We start from the raw sequence: 16,456 nt of genomic DNA on the forward strand, positions 1-16,456 counted from the left end.
AAAACAGCTTTATTGAGACATAATTCACATATACAATTCACGTACTTAGAGTGTACGATTCAATGGTTTCTGGAATATTACATTATCAATATTTTAAAAAAGCGTGTTAAATATATTTAACATAAAATGCCATTTTAACCACTTGCATCGGCACCAATTCTTGGTATTATTTTTGAAAATTGACTATTTGGAGTTAGTCCCTATTTTTACTTTCCCACGCAGGGTAACAATACCTTTCTCACAAGTTTATTGGCCATTTGTAATTCTTTTCTTATCGGCCTCCCGCTCATCTTTACGGAACGCCCCTTTTTCTTGGGGACCTGATGATTCTCTGCAATAGGGTGATGAAGCCCTTTCCCAGCAAAGCTCTGCAAACACCCTTCCTGGGCGACAGCACTGCCTGTGTCTCCGTCCTCTGCACTGCAGCCTGGCTCCCGGTCCTAGGAAGTAGGTCAGGGTTTCAGTTCATGGTCTACTTCCAAGTACTCTGGGAGCTGTTGAGAGGATGGTTAACAGAACAACTTGGGAACGCTTGGACAAGAAGCATTGTTAGTTTCCTGTTGGGCTGAGAGCTACACCTGCTTGTGTGCGGCGGCCGCGTGGGAACCGGCCGGATGGTGGTTCTCAGTCCCCCACCCGGGGTCCTGCACTCGTGGCGTCCTCCTCAAATGGCTGCTTGGCACTTTTGCAGCACCTCCTGGTGCCCCCACTAGGGCAGGAACATGTAAAGCGTTTTGATAAGCATACTGTGTTTTTATTGTTTAGGACAGGCTGTCATTGAAGCATTAGGTCCTTGGAGCCAGAGGGAGCTCTGCGTGACCCTGAGGCTGATTTTCTGGGGCTTCTCACTGTAGGGCATTTCCGATGGCGGCTGGAACAAGTCACCACAATCTTGGTGGCTGAAAACCACACAGCTTGGTTCTCTCACAGTGCTGACATCAGGAGTCCGACTCGGGTCTCACGGGGCTGAATCCAGGTGTGGGCAGGGCTGGTCCTTCCGGAGGCTCCAGGGCAGCATCTGTTCCCGCCTTTTCCAGCTTCCAGAGGCACCGCATCCCTGGCTCGCGGCCCCTCCTGCATCCTCACGGCCAGCAGCACAGCATCTCCCGTCTCTCCCTGCGTCTGACCCTCCTTCTTCCCTCTTATGAGGACCCTCACGATGTGAGATGACATGTCCACAGGTCCTGGAACCAGGGTAGGGACACCTCTGGGAGCTGTGTTCTAACACCTGCTCTGGAAATTGTGAATGTTCTGTCTGGGCTCTCAGCAGCCATCTCCGTGGCCTTGAGACAAACTGTATACAAAGCTTTTGTGAGCTGGGGAATGCTGGGCGTGGCCAGGGGGTAGACACAGAGAGCCCCTCCACCCCTAAGCCTCCCTCAGGGACCCAGACCAAGGCCCGGGCCTCAGAGCATGGGCCCTGGGAGACTAGATGGGGCAGGGAGCCACCTGGGCCCCTGCAGGCTGGCTCTGAGAATCCTGCCGAGAGAGGGGCTGCATCCTGGTGCCCGAGCTGGAGGACCGGGGAGCGGGCACTGCAGCGGTATCAGTCCCTGCAGTGCAGGGCCTGGGGTTTGGGAGCCTCTGGGCCCACGCAAGCCTCTCTCCTGGTCCTGGCATGTGGTTTCAGGTCTATCTTTGAGCTGCCCCAGCCTCTCTGCCGTTTGGAAATGGGGTCATTGCCACAGAAGCTGACAACCAAGGGGCGGGACCCCTGGCTGGGCTCTGGGGGTCAAGGTGGACCTGGGGCCTCGGCATCACTGTCATGCGCACAGCCAGGGGTGGGGCCCCCATGGGAGAGCAAAGCTGTCCCAGCGGCGCCCTCAAATCCACGGGGCAGCTGCGGGGGAGCAGGCGTAGAGCAGGTATCCCAGCACGGGAGGTGAGGATGGGCGCCGAGCCAGGTCCAGGCAGCGGGAAGGAGCGCGCAAGTGCCCGGCCGGCCCTTGAGATCCCAAGCGAGATGCCCTTGTGCCTTGTCCCGACGTGAGAGGTCACGTGGCCACGTGGGGCTGCCAGGACAACGGGGCCTCATGCCGCGTGCCCAGGAAGGAGGGGAGAGAACGGTCTGGGCGCCGGCGCTGGCTTCGGTCGCATGTGGACTCGCGTCCTTAGAGTTCGGGTTTTGTTATCGACTGAACTGTGCCCCCCGAAAATAACTCAGAAGTTGAAGTCCTGACCCGGCACCTCAGAGTGGGACCTGTGTGGGAACGGGGTCTTTGCAGGAGTAGTTAGTTAAGGGGAGGTCACACGGAAGCAGGTGGTCCTAACGCAGCAGGACTGGTGTCCTTATGAGGGGGGACGTTTGGACACAGACACACTGGGAGGCGCCGTGTCCCCCGGAAGCCGGGAGAGAGCGGGGATGGGGGTGGGGTGCAGGTGGTCCCTCGGCGGGAGCCATCCTGGGACCCCGATCTCAGGTGTTGTTTAAGCCTCCCTGTTCGTGGTGCTTTGTTACGGCTGCCCTTTAACCGAACACAGGCATTGATTTTTACTATTATTGCAGAAGACATGCCCGTTGTCCACGTCCTTCCCTCACCGGGTCAGGGGAGAGCCCGGGGTAGGCACTGTCATCGGCTCGGTGTGTGCCTTCCCCAGGTGGCCACGGGGCTGGGCTGCACGGGGTCTGGGACCTGGCCGACCCCACGTCTGCTGCTGGCTCCTCCCCCCGCCCCCCACAGTCGGGCCTTGTCCCTGCCCTGCGGGCGCTAAACCCACCCTGGGAGCAATGGCTCCCTCCGCCGCAGTCACGAGGTATCGTAAAGGCCACCACCCTCGGAAGGACCAGGCACTGGCTTGAGTGGTTCCTGGAACGGAGAGCTGACCCCAGCCTCTCCCCGGTGCTCTGCCCTCGCACACAGGGCACCTGGACACCGTCCATCAGCCCATGGCCACCCAGTCTCCCCTTGAGCCCACTGTCCCCACACCTCTGCGCCCATTTCTCAAAACCAAACTCACTTTCCTTGTTGCTTCGGAATAAGTTGTAGATTTCAGAGGGGTTTTAGATTTACGATAAAATAATGATAGGAACTGGGAGCCCCACACCTGGTTCCCCTTGTGCAGTACATTTGTCACAAACAACGAACTCGAGACGTGATGAACTGACACCCATGCTTTGTTCAGATCTCCTCGGGTCAGCACCTCTGGCATATTTCACATCACTGATAACCGGGCTCTTCTGTTTCCTAAAATTATTTCGTTTTGGCGTTATGTATGTTTTACTCATATTTTATGACCTTTAAAAATGAAAGGATACCACTTGTGTCTGCAATCCTAAATGAAATGTCTACTTTGTCCTGATTTTGAACTTTAACGGGAATCATACTCTGAAAAAAAAAAAAATTAAAGGAAAACCTCAGATCTCAGGATCTGAAAACAAAAAGTAACATTTCTGTGTCCTTAAAAAAAATACTCAAATGTTTGGTCATTCATATTAAAAAAAAAAGTATGTGCCTTTCCTTGGATTTCAGAAGGAAATACTTCTTTTAATCGCTGGTGGCGTCTCTCTAGGACCATTTTAAAGGAAACTGTATGTTCTTTTAAACTGAACAAGGCAGCACATCACCTGAGACACCTTTAATAGAGATTTACCCACAGTCATGGGTCTCACTGGGGCAGTCCTGCCCCCAGGGGACACTGTGCGACGTCTGGGGACATCTGTGGCTGTCACACGGCGGGGCTCCTGGCATTGAGTGGGTGGAGGTCAGCGAGGCTGCCCCACACCCCACAGTGACCGCAGATGCAGCAGTGGGGGGGGGGGCGGAGACCCTGCCCTAGGCTGACAGAGCGCTCCCCTGTGCGCATCTGTGTCCACATGTTCCCTTTTTGTAAGGACACCATCGTGTTGGATCAGGGCCCCCTGATTACACCTGCAACGACCTTATATCCAAACAAGGTCTCGGTCTGAGGTCCTGAGGCTCAGGTCTTCACACGTGGACTTGGAGGTCCGATTCAAGCCCCACACCCGCTTTCTCTTTGTACACTGGACTCACCACTGCTGAAGGGTGTCTTTATCTTGTCAAGGTCGTTGGGATTCCAGTCCTGTCCTTGCCGGCACCTTTGTGTTGGGACCGTTGGCTTCAGGAGATGGGAACAGCACTTAAAAGCTTCCTTTCAACTCGCCACCTCCATCCTGGGGACAGGCACTGTTTTTGGAGAGCTCTGAGGGCACCGTCGCGCCGCGACAGCCTCCCCGATTCCAGAGACGGTGCCCCGATGGGACAGGTACTTTCAGGGAGTCCTTGCAATTTCCAGGCACCCAGAGCCAGCATGGGGGTGTCGGGGTCACTGTGGCGGTGGGGCACTTCCTTTTAAGCCACTGCCCTCCTGAGGGGCACAGCGGTGGCCTCCCTCTCACCTGGAGTCCTGTGGGTTCCACCATGGCTGCGTTTTCAGGACGGCGCTTTCCTGTTGCTTCCAGAACCTCCGGTTGCTAGTAGAATGTTAACGCCCTCCTTTATCCTAAGAAGGACACGTGCAGCGCACTGTCTCCAACTAGGGGACGCCGACCTTGACACGGGTTTGCAGAAACACAACGTGCTGCGGGGTGTTAGATGCATTACAGGGCTCTGTCCCCACGGAGCTGGGCCCCATCAGGGACACCCCACAGTCCGGGCCCTCTGAGCTGCCCGCTCGTGGGTCTGGGCACAGGCGGACATCCTGCGAACGCTGAGCTTGGGAGGAACCTGGGGTTGGGGGTAGCCAGGGCTGCTCAGAGGCCCCCAAGTCTCCTGGACAGATGGGAACCGGTCCTGACTTGAGTGTGAGGGGGACGCAGAATCAGGAGAGCGCAGCCCCCGAGAGGAAGGACCTGCCCGTATCCCCAGGCCTCCTGCTTCCCACCCCGCCGTGCGGGCTCAAAGGCCTTCTCCATGGCGTGTGGTCACACAGGTGTCCACTCGCCTCTGTCCACCTGCAGCCCCGCCGGCCTGGGGAGAGAACTGATTTCTGGAGCACTGCCTTCATTTTTTTAAATGCAGTTTCAAACTTTTTACTTGAAGTAACTCTAGAGTCACAGAAAGGTGCAAAGAAATGTACAGGCAGTTCTGTATGTACTAGAGCACCCTTGCTCCAGCCTCCCCAGCGGTGACATCTTGTAACCATGGCACCGAGATAATACAGCACCTAGATACCAGAGAGTAGCTAGATCCCAGACACTAGGGTAACCAGACAGAAGAGCATCAAATCCAGGCCACTGCTGCCAGCACAACCCAGGAGCCCATTCGGATCCTGCCAGTTCCACGTGTGCCTCTGTCTGTGTTTCCCTGCCATTCGGTTACACGTGCAGATGTGAATCACAGCTCCTGCGGTCAAGTTACAGAAGGACACAGGCCCCCACCACAGGCCCGCCCTCGGCCAGGCCGTCTCTCCATCCTGAGAGCTACTGCTGCCACCTCGCGCGCCCCCGAGGACGAGGCAAATTACTGAGCGGGTGGCAGCATGATTGAGAATACAGCAAACGCACTCTGTATCCAAACAAAAGTTTATTTCTATTATCTTTCCTCTGTTTCCCTCACTCCCTTATATTCTGATGTATGGCGCTGTTGAAAGCAGGTATCAGAGCCTAGGATTTTCATACAAAAAGAAAAAAAAGAAAAGAAAGAACAAAGGGACTGTTTACGGAAACGTTCACAGCTATATTGTACCACCGAGGCAGTGTGTCCTGGTGAGCGCTGATGGGTGACGTGGGGCCGTTCAGCGGCCAGGCCGAGGGCGTCGGCAATTGATGTCCCAAACGGTGGGAGACGCACAGACCTGGGCAGCCTGGGAGAGGGGTGCACTCGGGGGCGCGAACAGGGCAGCAGCGCGTCCGTCTTCCAGATGTGCTCGTCATCAGCTGGAAACTCGACCATTCTCCAGCTCTTGTCGCTCTGACATGCAGTCGTGGGGTTTTCAATTTTTATCGATCAGTTTCACATTCTACAGAATGGAATTCTGGATGGTAGAGAGACCGACACCTCCCGGCGTCGTCCCACTTTGTTTTAGTAAGATTGTACAGAGAAGTCGTCTGCTCCTTCTCCAAAGAATTAAAAGCCTAAATATACCACGGTTCGTGTCGTAAGCTGACCCGTGAACCGTGGCGAATATAAAATGTGACTCAACTAAAACACTACATGCTTGCAGTTTTTATCTCTTAACCAGATCCATGACGGCCTATTCTGTCCAACGACAGACGTGTGTGGACATGGAAAGTTGAACCCAAGCTTCAAAACGGCCCCAGTGTTGCCGGCGGGGGTGGCGGACGGCAGTCAGGGTTTCACGGGGACGGGCTTTCAGTTTGGGAAGATGGAACGTTCTGGGGATGGAGGGTGGGGATGGCTGCACGACAGTGTGAATGTGCTTAGTGCCGCTGAGCTGTGCGCTTAGATGGTAATTTTAGATTATGTGTGTTTTACCACAATTTTTGAAAACTGCCCCCGTGTGACAATTAGACACAGAAATAAACAATCCTTCGAATCCACACGGTGGAACTGAGGGGCACCCGCCCAGTGAGACGCAGGCGACAGTCACTGTGCCTCTGGTGTGCAGCCCGATTCCCGCTGGGGCCCAGCCTGGAGCCAGGAGCCAGCCCGGTGTTTCAGTTCTGGGGTCCTCCTGCAGCTGGCGGCCGAGAGTGGCTGCCGAGCTTCTCGGGGACTTAGAAAGGCAGAATCCTTATTTCCGCTCAGTGTGTCTTGCGTGGACCCGAAACGGGGCTGGGGTGACCCTGAGAAATTTGGGTTCTCGGTGCCACATTGAGTGCTGGCTTGGACCCTGGGGGGACTGGACGGGGGTGGGTGGGGGGGGGTGGGGCGGTCAGCGCTGTGTCCTGTGGACGAGTTGCAGACAAAGAAGAAAGTTACTGCCTGGAACAATGTGAGATAATATGATAGAGGACCTTGAAGAAAACAAAAGACGGTTGTAGATTACCGACGTCTGGGAGAAGAACAAGGAAACAGAAAAAAGGAAGAAAACAAATCCTCACAGCGGCGCTTTTTTGAAATGCAGATGACACTGTGCAGCCTGCCCTGAAATGCCTAATAGTTAAAATGAAAGGCTTTTTTAAAAAAATCAAAGGCAAACAGGATGGAAACTCAACGGGGCCTAATCCTTGACTCTTTGTTGAAGAGACACTGCAGCGCACCGCCCTTTCCTGGTCTGGGGACGCCGGGGATCTCCGTGGAGTGGAGGACGCAGCGACAGGAGAACTGAAGGGGGGCCACGACGGGGTCATGTTCCTGGCGGGGTGTCGGTCGCCCTCTGATGCGAATAGTGAACACACCAGGAAGCATCCCACACGGTACGGGAAATGCTTGCTTGTAGGGATGCATTTAGAGAGAAAAAAAATTTTATGTGGTAAAATATAAAATGTATCATTTTTAAGTGCACAGCTCGGGGACATTAAGCACACTCACATTGTCGTGCGACTGTCCCCACCATCCATCTCCTGGAGTCTTCCATCTTCCCAAACTGAAGCTCTGTCCCCATGAAACACTGACTCCCCACCCCTCCCCCAGCCCCTGGCCCCCACCATCTACTTCCTGTCTCTGTGGATCTGACTCCTCCAGGGACCTCATGTGAGTGGAACCAGACAGTATTTGTCCTTCTGTGTCAGCGCGCCTCTCTGAGCATCACGTTCTCAGGGTTCATCCACGTTGTAGCAGGTGTCAGAATCTCCTCTTTTTATTTAAATTTATTTTTATTTTTGGCCGCATTGGGTCTTTGTTGCTGCGTGCAGGCTTTCTCTAGTTGCGGCGAGTGGGGGGGCTACTCTTCGTTGTGGTGCGTGGGCTTCTCATTGCGGTGGCTTCTTGTGGAGCACTGACTCTAGGCGAGCGGGCTTCAGTACTGTGGCTCGTGGGCTCTAGAGCGCAGGCTCAGTAGTTGTGGCGTATGGGCTTAGTTGCTCCGCGGCATGTGGGATCTTCCTGGACCAGGGATCGAACCCATGTCCCCTGCATTGGCAGGTGGATTCTTAACCACTGCGCCACCAGGGAAGTCGCTCCTCTTTTAAGGCGGAATAACATGCCAGTGTGTAGATGGACCACACTGTGTTTATCCATCATCCGTCCATGGACACTTGCGTTGTTTCTACCTTTTAGCTGTTGTGAGTCATGCTGCTATGAACATGCGTATGCAAATATCTCTGAGTCCCTAATTTCCCTTCTTTTGGGTATGTACTGAGGAGTGGGATTGCTGGAGCATATCGTGATTCTATGTTTAAATTTTTGAGGACCCTGCAGACTTTCCACAGCAGCTGTACTTTTTTCATTCCCCCCAGCCACACAAGAGGGTTCCAATTTCCCCACATCCTCACCAATTCGTTATTTCCTGTGTTTTTGTTGTTGTTTAGTATTTGCCATCCTAATGGGTGTGAGATGGTATGTGTTTTTGAACTGTGTTCTTAGTAATATCACCATGCTTCATATTTTTGGTATTTATAAAGGTGGGTTGGAAATACATAAAATGGGGATTAGAAAGCACGGATAATTTTCTTCTCATTCCATTGTCCACAACTGCAATTTTTTTCAAAGGCTTAAAACTACACACATTGATTCTCTCACAGTCCTGGAAATCAGGAGTCTAACATGGGTCTCACGGGCTAAAATCCAAGTGTGGGCAGGGCTGCATTTCTTTCTTGAGGCTACAGGGGAGACTCTGGCTCCTGCCTTTTCCAGATTCTAGAGGGGCCGCATCCCTGTCTAGTGACACACTTTTCTCTCCAAGGCCGGGGGTAGCTGGAGCGCTCTACAGACGGGATCTATGTTGTGTTGGGATTCCCGGTCCAGGCACTCCAGCTGCTGCCCCGTTAGCATTTCATCTGAGGTGCTAGTCCCCTGCCAGCACAGCCCCCGTGGATGGCACCAAGTCCTGAGCCCGGAGAATTACCATGTACCAAATGCACACGGCTGGTTACTGAGGTGCGTGGCTGGACTGTCTCGGGTCTCAGGCAGGAAGGTTTTGCGTGAAGAGGAAAACCAAGTTCCATTTGCCAAAATCAGGTTGGGAATGCCAGGAGATGGCGGAGGGAGAAAGATGGGGTGGGCTGACATCGGGAGCTGGTGAAGGACGTCCCGGGACAGGCCGCCTGACCCCTGGGCTCTCCCCTCCTCCTGCTGTGGCCCCCGCCCAAAGGGCAGGGCTGACCTACACAGGGAAGTTCTGGAGGAAATCTGCCTGCTGTGAGGGTTGCCTTTCCCTTCATTTGTTCAGACACCAGTAGTCAAGCACACCCTGGGTGCAGGTGCAGGGCTCGTCCTGAGGACACTGCAGGGAGCAAACTGACCCAGGCGCGGCTACTTCCAGGACTGCTGGCAGGGATGCAATTAGTCTATGGCTGTGGGCCTCACCCGAGGGGGATTCTGCTCCCCTGGGACACTGGGCCATGTCTGGGGACATATGTGGTTGTCACGACTGAGGGTGCCCCTGGCATCAAGTGGATGGGGGCCACGGATGCTGCTCTACACCCCACAGTGCCTGCGCCCCACCCCCCCGAAAACGACTGGCCTCAGCATCAGCAGTCGCAGGGGGAGACCCTACCCTGGCGTTAAAGCTGGTCACTGCACAATGGGGTCAGTGCTGAGAAGGGCACACGGCTCCTTCACAGTGGTCAGCAGAGCCATGGATGAGGCCTGAAGGCCAAGTGAGGAGTCTGGGCTCCCGGGACAGCTGGCAGTGGGGCAGCTGTGGGGATGGGGGTCAACACGGTACGGCAAAGAGCAGTTAGCTCAGCAGCACTTGACGACCCCTTGGGGCCTAGACAGAGGCGGACACAGATCACAGAAGAGCTAGCATTATGTTGGTGGTCTTAAAATTTTTTACTTTTTTTTTTAAAAACAGAACAACACGGAAGTAATACCGGCCTGAGGCAGCCAGACAGAGCCAAAGAACATGACGTTAGCCCACGTGCCCTCCCTCCAGTTCGGCCCTGCGCCCACGTCTGGCTGACGGCAGTACCAGGTGAGCTGGGCCTCGGCTCTGTGGGGACCTGGGCACATTAGGGTCTCCTTGTTTTAATTAGCTTGGCTCTCCTTGGGTTTCTTGTGAACCGCGGGCGCCTTCCAGCAACCACGCTAGCATTCATCTTTGCTGGACCCGGTTGTGCCGCGCGCCTTCCAGGTGCTGCCCGGGGCGCCGGGCAGCTGGGCCCCAGCAGGCTGCTGGGCTGGGCCGGGCAGGCCAGTTCTCTGCTTTAGCTTAGCTGTTCCAGCTCCTCAAGGCTCAGGCCAATCCCGCCTCGTGGCTTGAGGCCCGCGAATGGGATGTCGGAGGTCCCTGACCCCAACCTGCTCCGCCGTCTCCCGCCGTGTCTCTCTGTCTCTTGATCTCCACGGGTCCCCACCTCTCGTGGCTCCTTTCCCTCTCCTCCAGGATGCAGCTATTTTCTCATGCAGAGTTTAGCTGTCTCCCTGTGGGCCCTTTCATCTCACGTCCTCAGGGCCTCGCTCACCGTCCCCTAATACTAATTACGGTATTTTCCTAAACAAGCCCAGTCGGTCTCTAAAATGAGTTCTGATACCAGCTGGTAAAATTAATTTTTTCCCCAACCATCCTCTACGATACAGTAACGAAACACACACTGTCTCTTGTCAGTGGGAGGTCAGCGTCTCGGGTAGACGAGTATGTAGACAAATAATTACATTACAGCGTAAATCAGCAAGGCTTCGGACGGTGGTGCTGCAGTGACAAACACCCCGCAGCTCAGCATCTATAAACAACTAAGGTTCGTTTCTCACAGACACTAGTGGGACTTGGTTGAACATCATCCCCCCCCCCCCAAATTCAGGTCCACCCAGAACCTCAGAATGTGATCTTATTTGGACATAGGGTCTGTGCTGATGTAATTAGTTGAGATGAAGCCGTACTGGATTAGGGTGGGCCCTAAATCCAACAGCTGGTGTCCATGTAAGAGGAGACACAGGGACACCTGGCAGGGAGAAAAAGCCATGTGAAGATGGAGGCAGGGAGGGGAAGGATGTGTCCACAAGTCAAGGATTGCCAGAGCCCCCAGTAGCGGGGAGAGGGGTGTGGGGCAGATTCTCCCTCAAGCCCCCAGAAAGAACCAGCGCAGCCCACACCTCGATCTCAGATGTCTCCGGAAGTGTGGGGTCAGGGATGTCACTGTTTGCAGCCACGGGAACTCATCCACCAGCTGTCCGCCAGAGCTGGTGGCGCTCATCTGTGTATCACCATCCTCCTTACTCCTGGGCCCGGCTGGCGGGGCAGAGCCGGTCCCCAGGGTGGACAGAAAGGGGATGAGGGGACATGCATGCTGGCCACGGTGCTCTGCTCACACTTCATCAGCCAAAGCAAGCGCCCTGACCACGTCTGCATCAAGTGGGCAGGACGTGCCCTATGGAGGAGAGAGAACCTAACAGACGGGAACAGTGCCAGTGACCACCATGCTTTAGGTTCAGACCAGCCGTGGGCTCCCAGGGAGAACCCGCTCCCTGGGCTGGGCTCCCAGGGAGGGTTTCACGAAACTTGAGCTGGGACTAGAGGGGGAGGTGGCCCTGGAGAGAACAGAAACGGAGGAAGGCGGGAGAGGGAACTTGGGAACTCTGCCTCAGTGGACCAAGGGACGCCTGCACTGCAGCAGGTTACCACAAATGGCAGCTTAAAACAACACCATCTGAAAGTTTCTGTGGGTCAAAGGCCGGGAACGTGTGGCTGGGTGTTCTGCTAGGGTCCCCTGGTGGTGATCCAGGTGTCCCCTGGGACTGTGTTGCATCCGAGGCTGGGGCCTCTTCCAAGTTCACAGGTTGTTGGCTGAGTTCCTTACCTGGGAGCTGCATAACGCATGGCATCTTCCTACCCCATGGACCACAGGAGAGCCTCTGCAGCCTCCGGGAGAACCCAGTCTTCTTTCTCTTCTAAATGGCTCCTTCGATCTGGCTGGCCCAGCCAGGATAATCTCCCTTTTAATTAACTACAGGCCAACTGATTAGGGACCTTCATCCCATCGGGAAAATCCCTTTGCCTTTACCAGAGTATCATATGATCAGGATGTGGTGCTCATCACATCGCAGGTTCTACCCACGCTCAAGGGCGTGAGCCATTGGGGACCAGCTTAGGATTCTGCCTGCCACCCAGTTAAAGACACTGACAGCAGCGGGGAGACGGGGTGGAGAACGGCCAACGGGAGGCCACTGGCACAACAGCCTGAGGTGTGGCCGTTGGCACCTGGGGTCTCAGCAGGAGCGATTCAGGACACGCAGGTGCCTTTCTCATTGGGGTTTGTTCTTGGCCCCCCAGAGTCACAGCACCAGCCTCCCCTCTATTTTACATGCTATGGTAAGGGTCCCAAGTAACAACAACGCTGCTCTGAGTTACACAGGGGTGAGGTGTGGATGGCTTCTGCTGTGACAGTTTGTCAGCTGCCCTCCAATATCCCTTCTCCCTCAAATAGAAGAACCCCATTCTTGATTAGGCACGTGGCCCCCAGAATAAGGACAACTCTCCCAGCCGGCCTGCACCTAGGCATAGCTGGGTGGGTATGTTTGGATTCGTGGGACATGGGGCAGACATGGTACATCCAAGGCCTAGGTGACTCAGGCCCCCCCACTGCCCCTCGATCCCTGCAGCGGGCAGACGGGCCTCAAAGATGTCCACACCCTCATCTCTGGAAACTCTGTATATATCATGTGAGATGGCAAGGGGACTCTGCAGATGGGACTGAGGTTAGGGACCTTAAGATAGGGAGATTATCCAGCACACACAGAATGGAATACTGCTCGATAACAAAAAGGAAGGCAGTCCCGATGCACTTGAGGGCTTGGAGGCATCGCCTGGGTGTTGCACTGAGTAAGAGAAACGCACCTCCAAAGGTTCCGTGCTGCACTGTCGCTTCTGTAGAACATTCTCAGGATGACGAAGATGGAGAAGAGTCCTAGTGCCCGGGGTGAGGCGTGGCAGCGAGGTGGGGGTCTACCCAGGGTAGCCGCAGGGAGCTCTCTGTGGGGAGAGAAATGCCCTGTATCTTGACTGGTGGTTACACAAATCCACACAAGAGATACAATGACTCAGAAGTCTACACGCACTGTCCCCATGTCACTGTCCTGGTTTTGATACTATATTATAGTTACATAAGATAACCTTTGGAGGAAGCTGGGTGACAGGTACAAGGGACCTCTCTGTACTACTTTTGCAAATTTCTGTATAATCTATAATTATTTTAAAAATAATAAGATAGAAAAAAAATCTTCCTAGGGCACATCCAAACCTCGAGGGACTCCTCTGTGTCACTCTACCTCCACCTTGGTCCTGGCCTCACTAGGCTTCACTTAGTTCCTCTGACGAGTTGGGCCTTCTGCCACCCCAGGGCCTTTGCACAGTTCCCTAAGCTCTGAAAGCTCTCTCCCAACCCATTCAGACGTCAGGTTTCAGGGTTAAACGTTATTTCCTTGATCCCCACCCACCAATCTGAACTCTGGAGCGGGACTTCCTGTTTCAAGTCTTAGCTCTGCCTTAGGTGACTTAACCTCTTTCTATCTCAGTTTCCTTGAAAGTCCCCAATGAATCACATCTGCTGGTATAATCCTCTCCCCTTATATCTGAACTGGCCCTGTGAGTTGCTTTCACCAAGATAACATGGTGGAACTGAGGCCATGCCAGCTCCAAGCCTACACCTTAAGAAGGACTGGCAGTGTCCACCGTTGTGCTCTTGGGAACCCTGAGCAGCCGTGTAGGCAACAAGTCTGTTTTCCTGCTGAAGCGAGAATGTGGAGGGGCCGGGCCCTGAGAGCACGTGGAGAGACAAACCTGACAGGCCCAGGCTCTGGCTGACTCGCCAGGTGAACACAAGCACCCATGTGGCCACTGGCGAGATGAGCAGAACCACCACGCAGCTGAACCCAGGCCAGACTGCACAACTGTGAGCAAACAACTCGGTTCTTTCAGCTAATGGGCTTCATGGTCCTTTGCTGTACAGTGATAACCAAAACAACTGGTCTGATTATTATTTTTTATCTTTAAATGCATCATACTAACGGTATAATTCTTTTTATTTATTTGTTTGTTTATGGCTGCCTTGGGGCTTCGTTGATGCGCACGGGCTTTCTCCTAGTTGCAGCGAGCAGGGGCTACTCTTCATTGCGGTCCGTGGGCTTCTCATTGTGGTGGCTTCTCTTGTTGTGGAGCACGGGCTCTAGGCACGTGGGCTCAGTAGTTGTGGCGCACGGGCTTAGCTGCTCCACGGCATGTGGGATCTTCCCGGACCAGGGCTCGAACCCTTGTCCCCTGCATTGGCAGGTGGATTCTGTTTGGTTTTTTTTTTGCGGTACGCGGGCCTCTCACTGTTGTGGCCTCTCCTGTTGCGGAACACAGGCTCCGGACGCGCAAGCTCAGCGGCCATGGCTCACGGGCCCAGCCCCTCCGCGGCATGTGGGATCTTCCCAGACCGGGGCACAAACCCGTGTCCCCTGCATCGGCAGGCAGACTCTCAACCACTGAGCCACCAGGGAAGCCCGGCAGGCAAATTCTTAACCACTGCGTCACCAGGGGAGTCCCGGGGCCGATTATTATACTAACATTTTAGGGTTCTTGCATTAAATAAAATTAATAATTGCAAAGTGCTTACTTATAGTAGTGCCAGCATAAAGTGTTTCAGTCTTAGTTGTGATTTTATTAAATGTCTTCTCCATCAGGCTGAGTTCCCTGAGTGCTATTCTCCTCACCGCTGTATGCCCAGTTCCTGTCACCAAGTAGTCTCTCAAACATTCGTTTAAAGAATAAGCACAGGGCTTCCCTGGTGGCGCAGTGGTTGGGAGTCTGCCTGCCAATGCAGGGGACATGGTTTCGAGCCCTGGTCTGGGAGGATCCCACATGCCGCGGAGTGGCTGGCCCCGTGAGCCACAATTACTGAGCCTGCGCATCTGGAGCCTGTGCTCTGCAACAGGAGGGGCCGCGATAGTGAGAGGCCCGCGCACCGCGTTGAGGAGTGGCCCCCACTTGCCACAGCTAGAGAAAGCCCTCGCACAGAAACGAACAGCCAACACAGCCATAAATAAATAAATAAAAATTAAAAAAAAAAAAAAAAAAAAAAAAGAATAAGCACACACCCCAAATCATCGAGACTCACAGTTGCACCAAAGGGTCTACTTCTGAAGCAGCACAAATGACTGGCAGAGTCAGTGAGGGAACATCCTTTGACAAGATCCACCCTTCTCAGAAGTCTGTTTGGCTTTCATTAAAAGTTTTTCCCCTTCTACTGGAAATGCATCATAAATATTTCTTGTTACCGAAGACATTTCAAAAAATAACTTCGATCATGTTTTAGCTAACCACACCTCTACTGTTGGACATCTCAGGGCCTCCTGATTTTTTCCACGATATAAGTAACGCTGCAGAAAACATCACTGCACACCCATCTTTGTGCACATCTGATTATATCTTCACGATAAATCTCTGGAAGTGGAAATTGCAGGGTTGGACGGTCTGCAACGTTTTCGAGGCATTTGACAGATAACGTCAAGTCGTTTTCCAGAAAGGTACCAATTCACACGTCTCAGCAGCCCCGAATTACGGCTGCCCATCTCACATCCCGCGCTGGGGCCGGGCCTGAGGATTTCTCTCACCTTTGCTAACTGGATGATGGCAGAAAAAACGTATTATGTTTGTTGCTGAACCATGAACCACGTCAAAGATGAAGACGTGTTTACACACACACACACCCCTGAGCGACCCAGCCTGCACCACGGCGGAATCTGTATTTTCTCAGAGAGCATCCAAATGGCCTGTGGACTGAGACGCCCCGCCGTGTTTCCATGCATTCGGGGCCCTAAGGAGGCCACGAAGGGACCCCGCTCAACACCTTGATCTTGTGAACAGGGACTCCGACCGCCGCATGACCGGGGCGATCGGCCACCTGGCCCTGCGTGGGCTGCACCGGTGTCCACGGGCCCCTCGCGACCCGCCGCGTTTGACACAAAACTTCCCCAAACGAAGCGGGCCGAGCAGAACCGGCTCCCGAACGCGACGCCACGAGACGCCGAACCCCGAATTCTGCCTTCGACCCAACAGACACTCTGGTTCCGGGCGGAGGGGACACACTAGCGTGTGCAGCCGTCTGTGGGGTCGCCACTTCACACACCTGAACCGCACACTGTGTCTTCACACCGACCCCACGGCGACCACCGCACTGACGCGGCCGGCGGGGTACCTGCTTCCCGGGTCACCGCCCACACAAGTGGGTCATGTGCGAAACGCACGACCACCCCTCTGGTGGGCACGGGTCGGAACCGCCGCGACGCCTCACCTCAGGCGCCTCAGGCCATGGAAGGTTCTGGAAGGCTCTCGAGGCTTTCCTCAGGGCCTCGGCGGGGAGGGGCCTCGAGAGCCAAGCGGGCCTGACAGGCGCAGGCAGGAGGCGGCGGGAGCACGGGCCGGAAGATGGAGGTCGCCGCCGTCGCCGCCCACCTCGAGCCGGCAGGCCCGCCCGCGCTCTTCAGTCAGCCTAGCGCGCGCCCGCCTGTCTCTC

The 16,456-nt window shown here is 54.6% G+C and overlaps 1 long non-coding RNA gene across 5 annotated transcripts; it reads right to left on the bottom strand.

Annotated features, from left to right (window-relative positions):
* Positions 1–9,782: 9,782 nt before the first annotated feature.
* LOC116751343 lies at positions 9,783–16,437 on the bottom strand. Of its 5 annotated transcripts, none has more exons than XR_004349236.1 (4): positions 16,235–16,437; positions 15,059–15,563; positions 12,799–12,933; positions 9,783–11,332 (listed from the first exon to the last, which is right to left on the bottom strand). It is a non-coding gene; the product is annotated as an uncharacterized LOC116751343 (long non-coding RNA). The 5 variants fall into 5 exon arrangements; XR_004349237.1 differs by having other exon boundaries at positions 9,783–11,908; XR_004349238.1 differs by having other exon boundaries at positions 11,762–12,933.
* Between the last annotated feature and the right edge of the window lie 19 nt (positions 16,438–16,456).

This window comes from Phocoena sinus, chromosome 3 (assembly GCF_008692025.1).
Source record: "Phocoena sinus isolate mPhoSin1 chromosome 3, mPhoSin1.pri, whole genome shotgun sequence".
NCBI lineage: Eukaryota > Metazoa > Chordata > Mammalia > Artiodactyla > Phocoenidae > Phocoena > Phocoena sinus.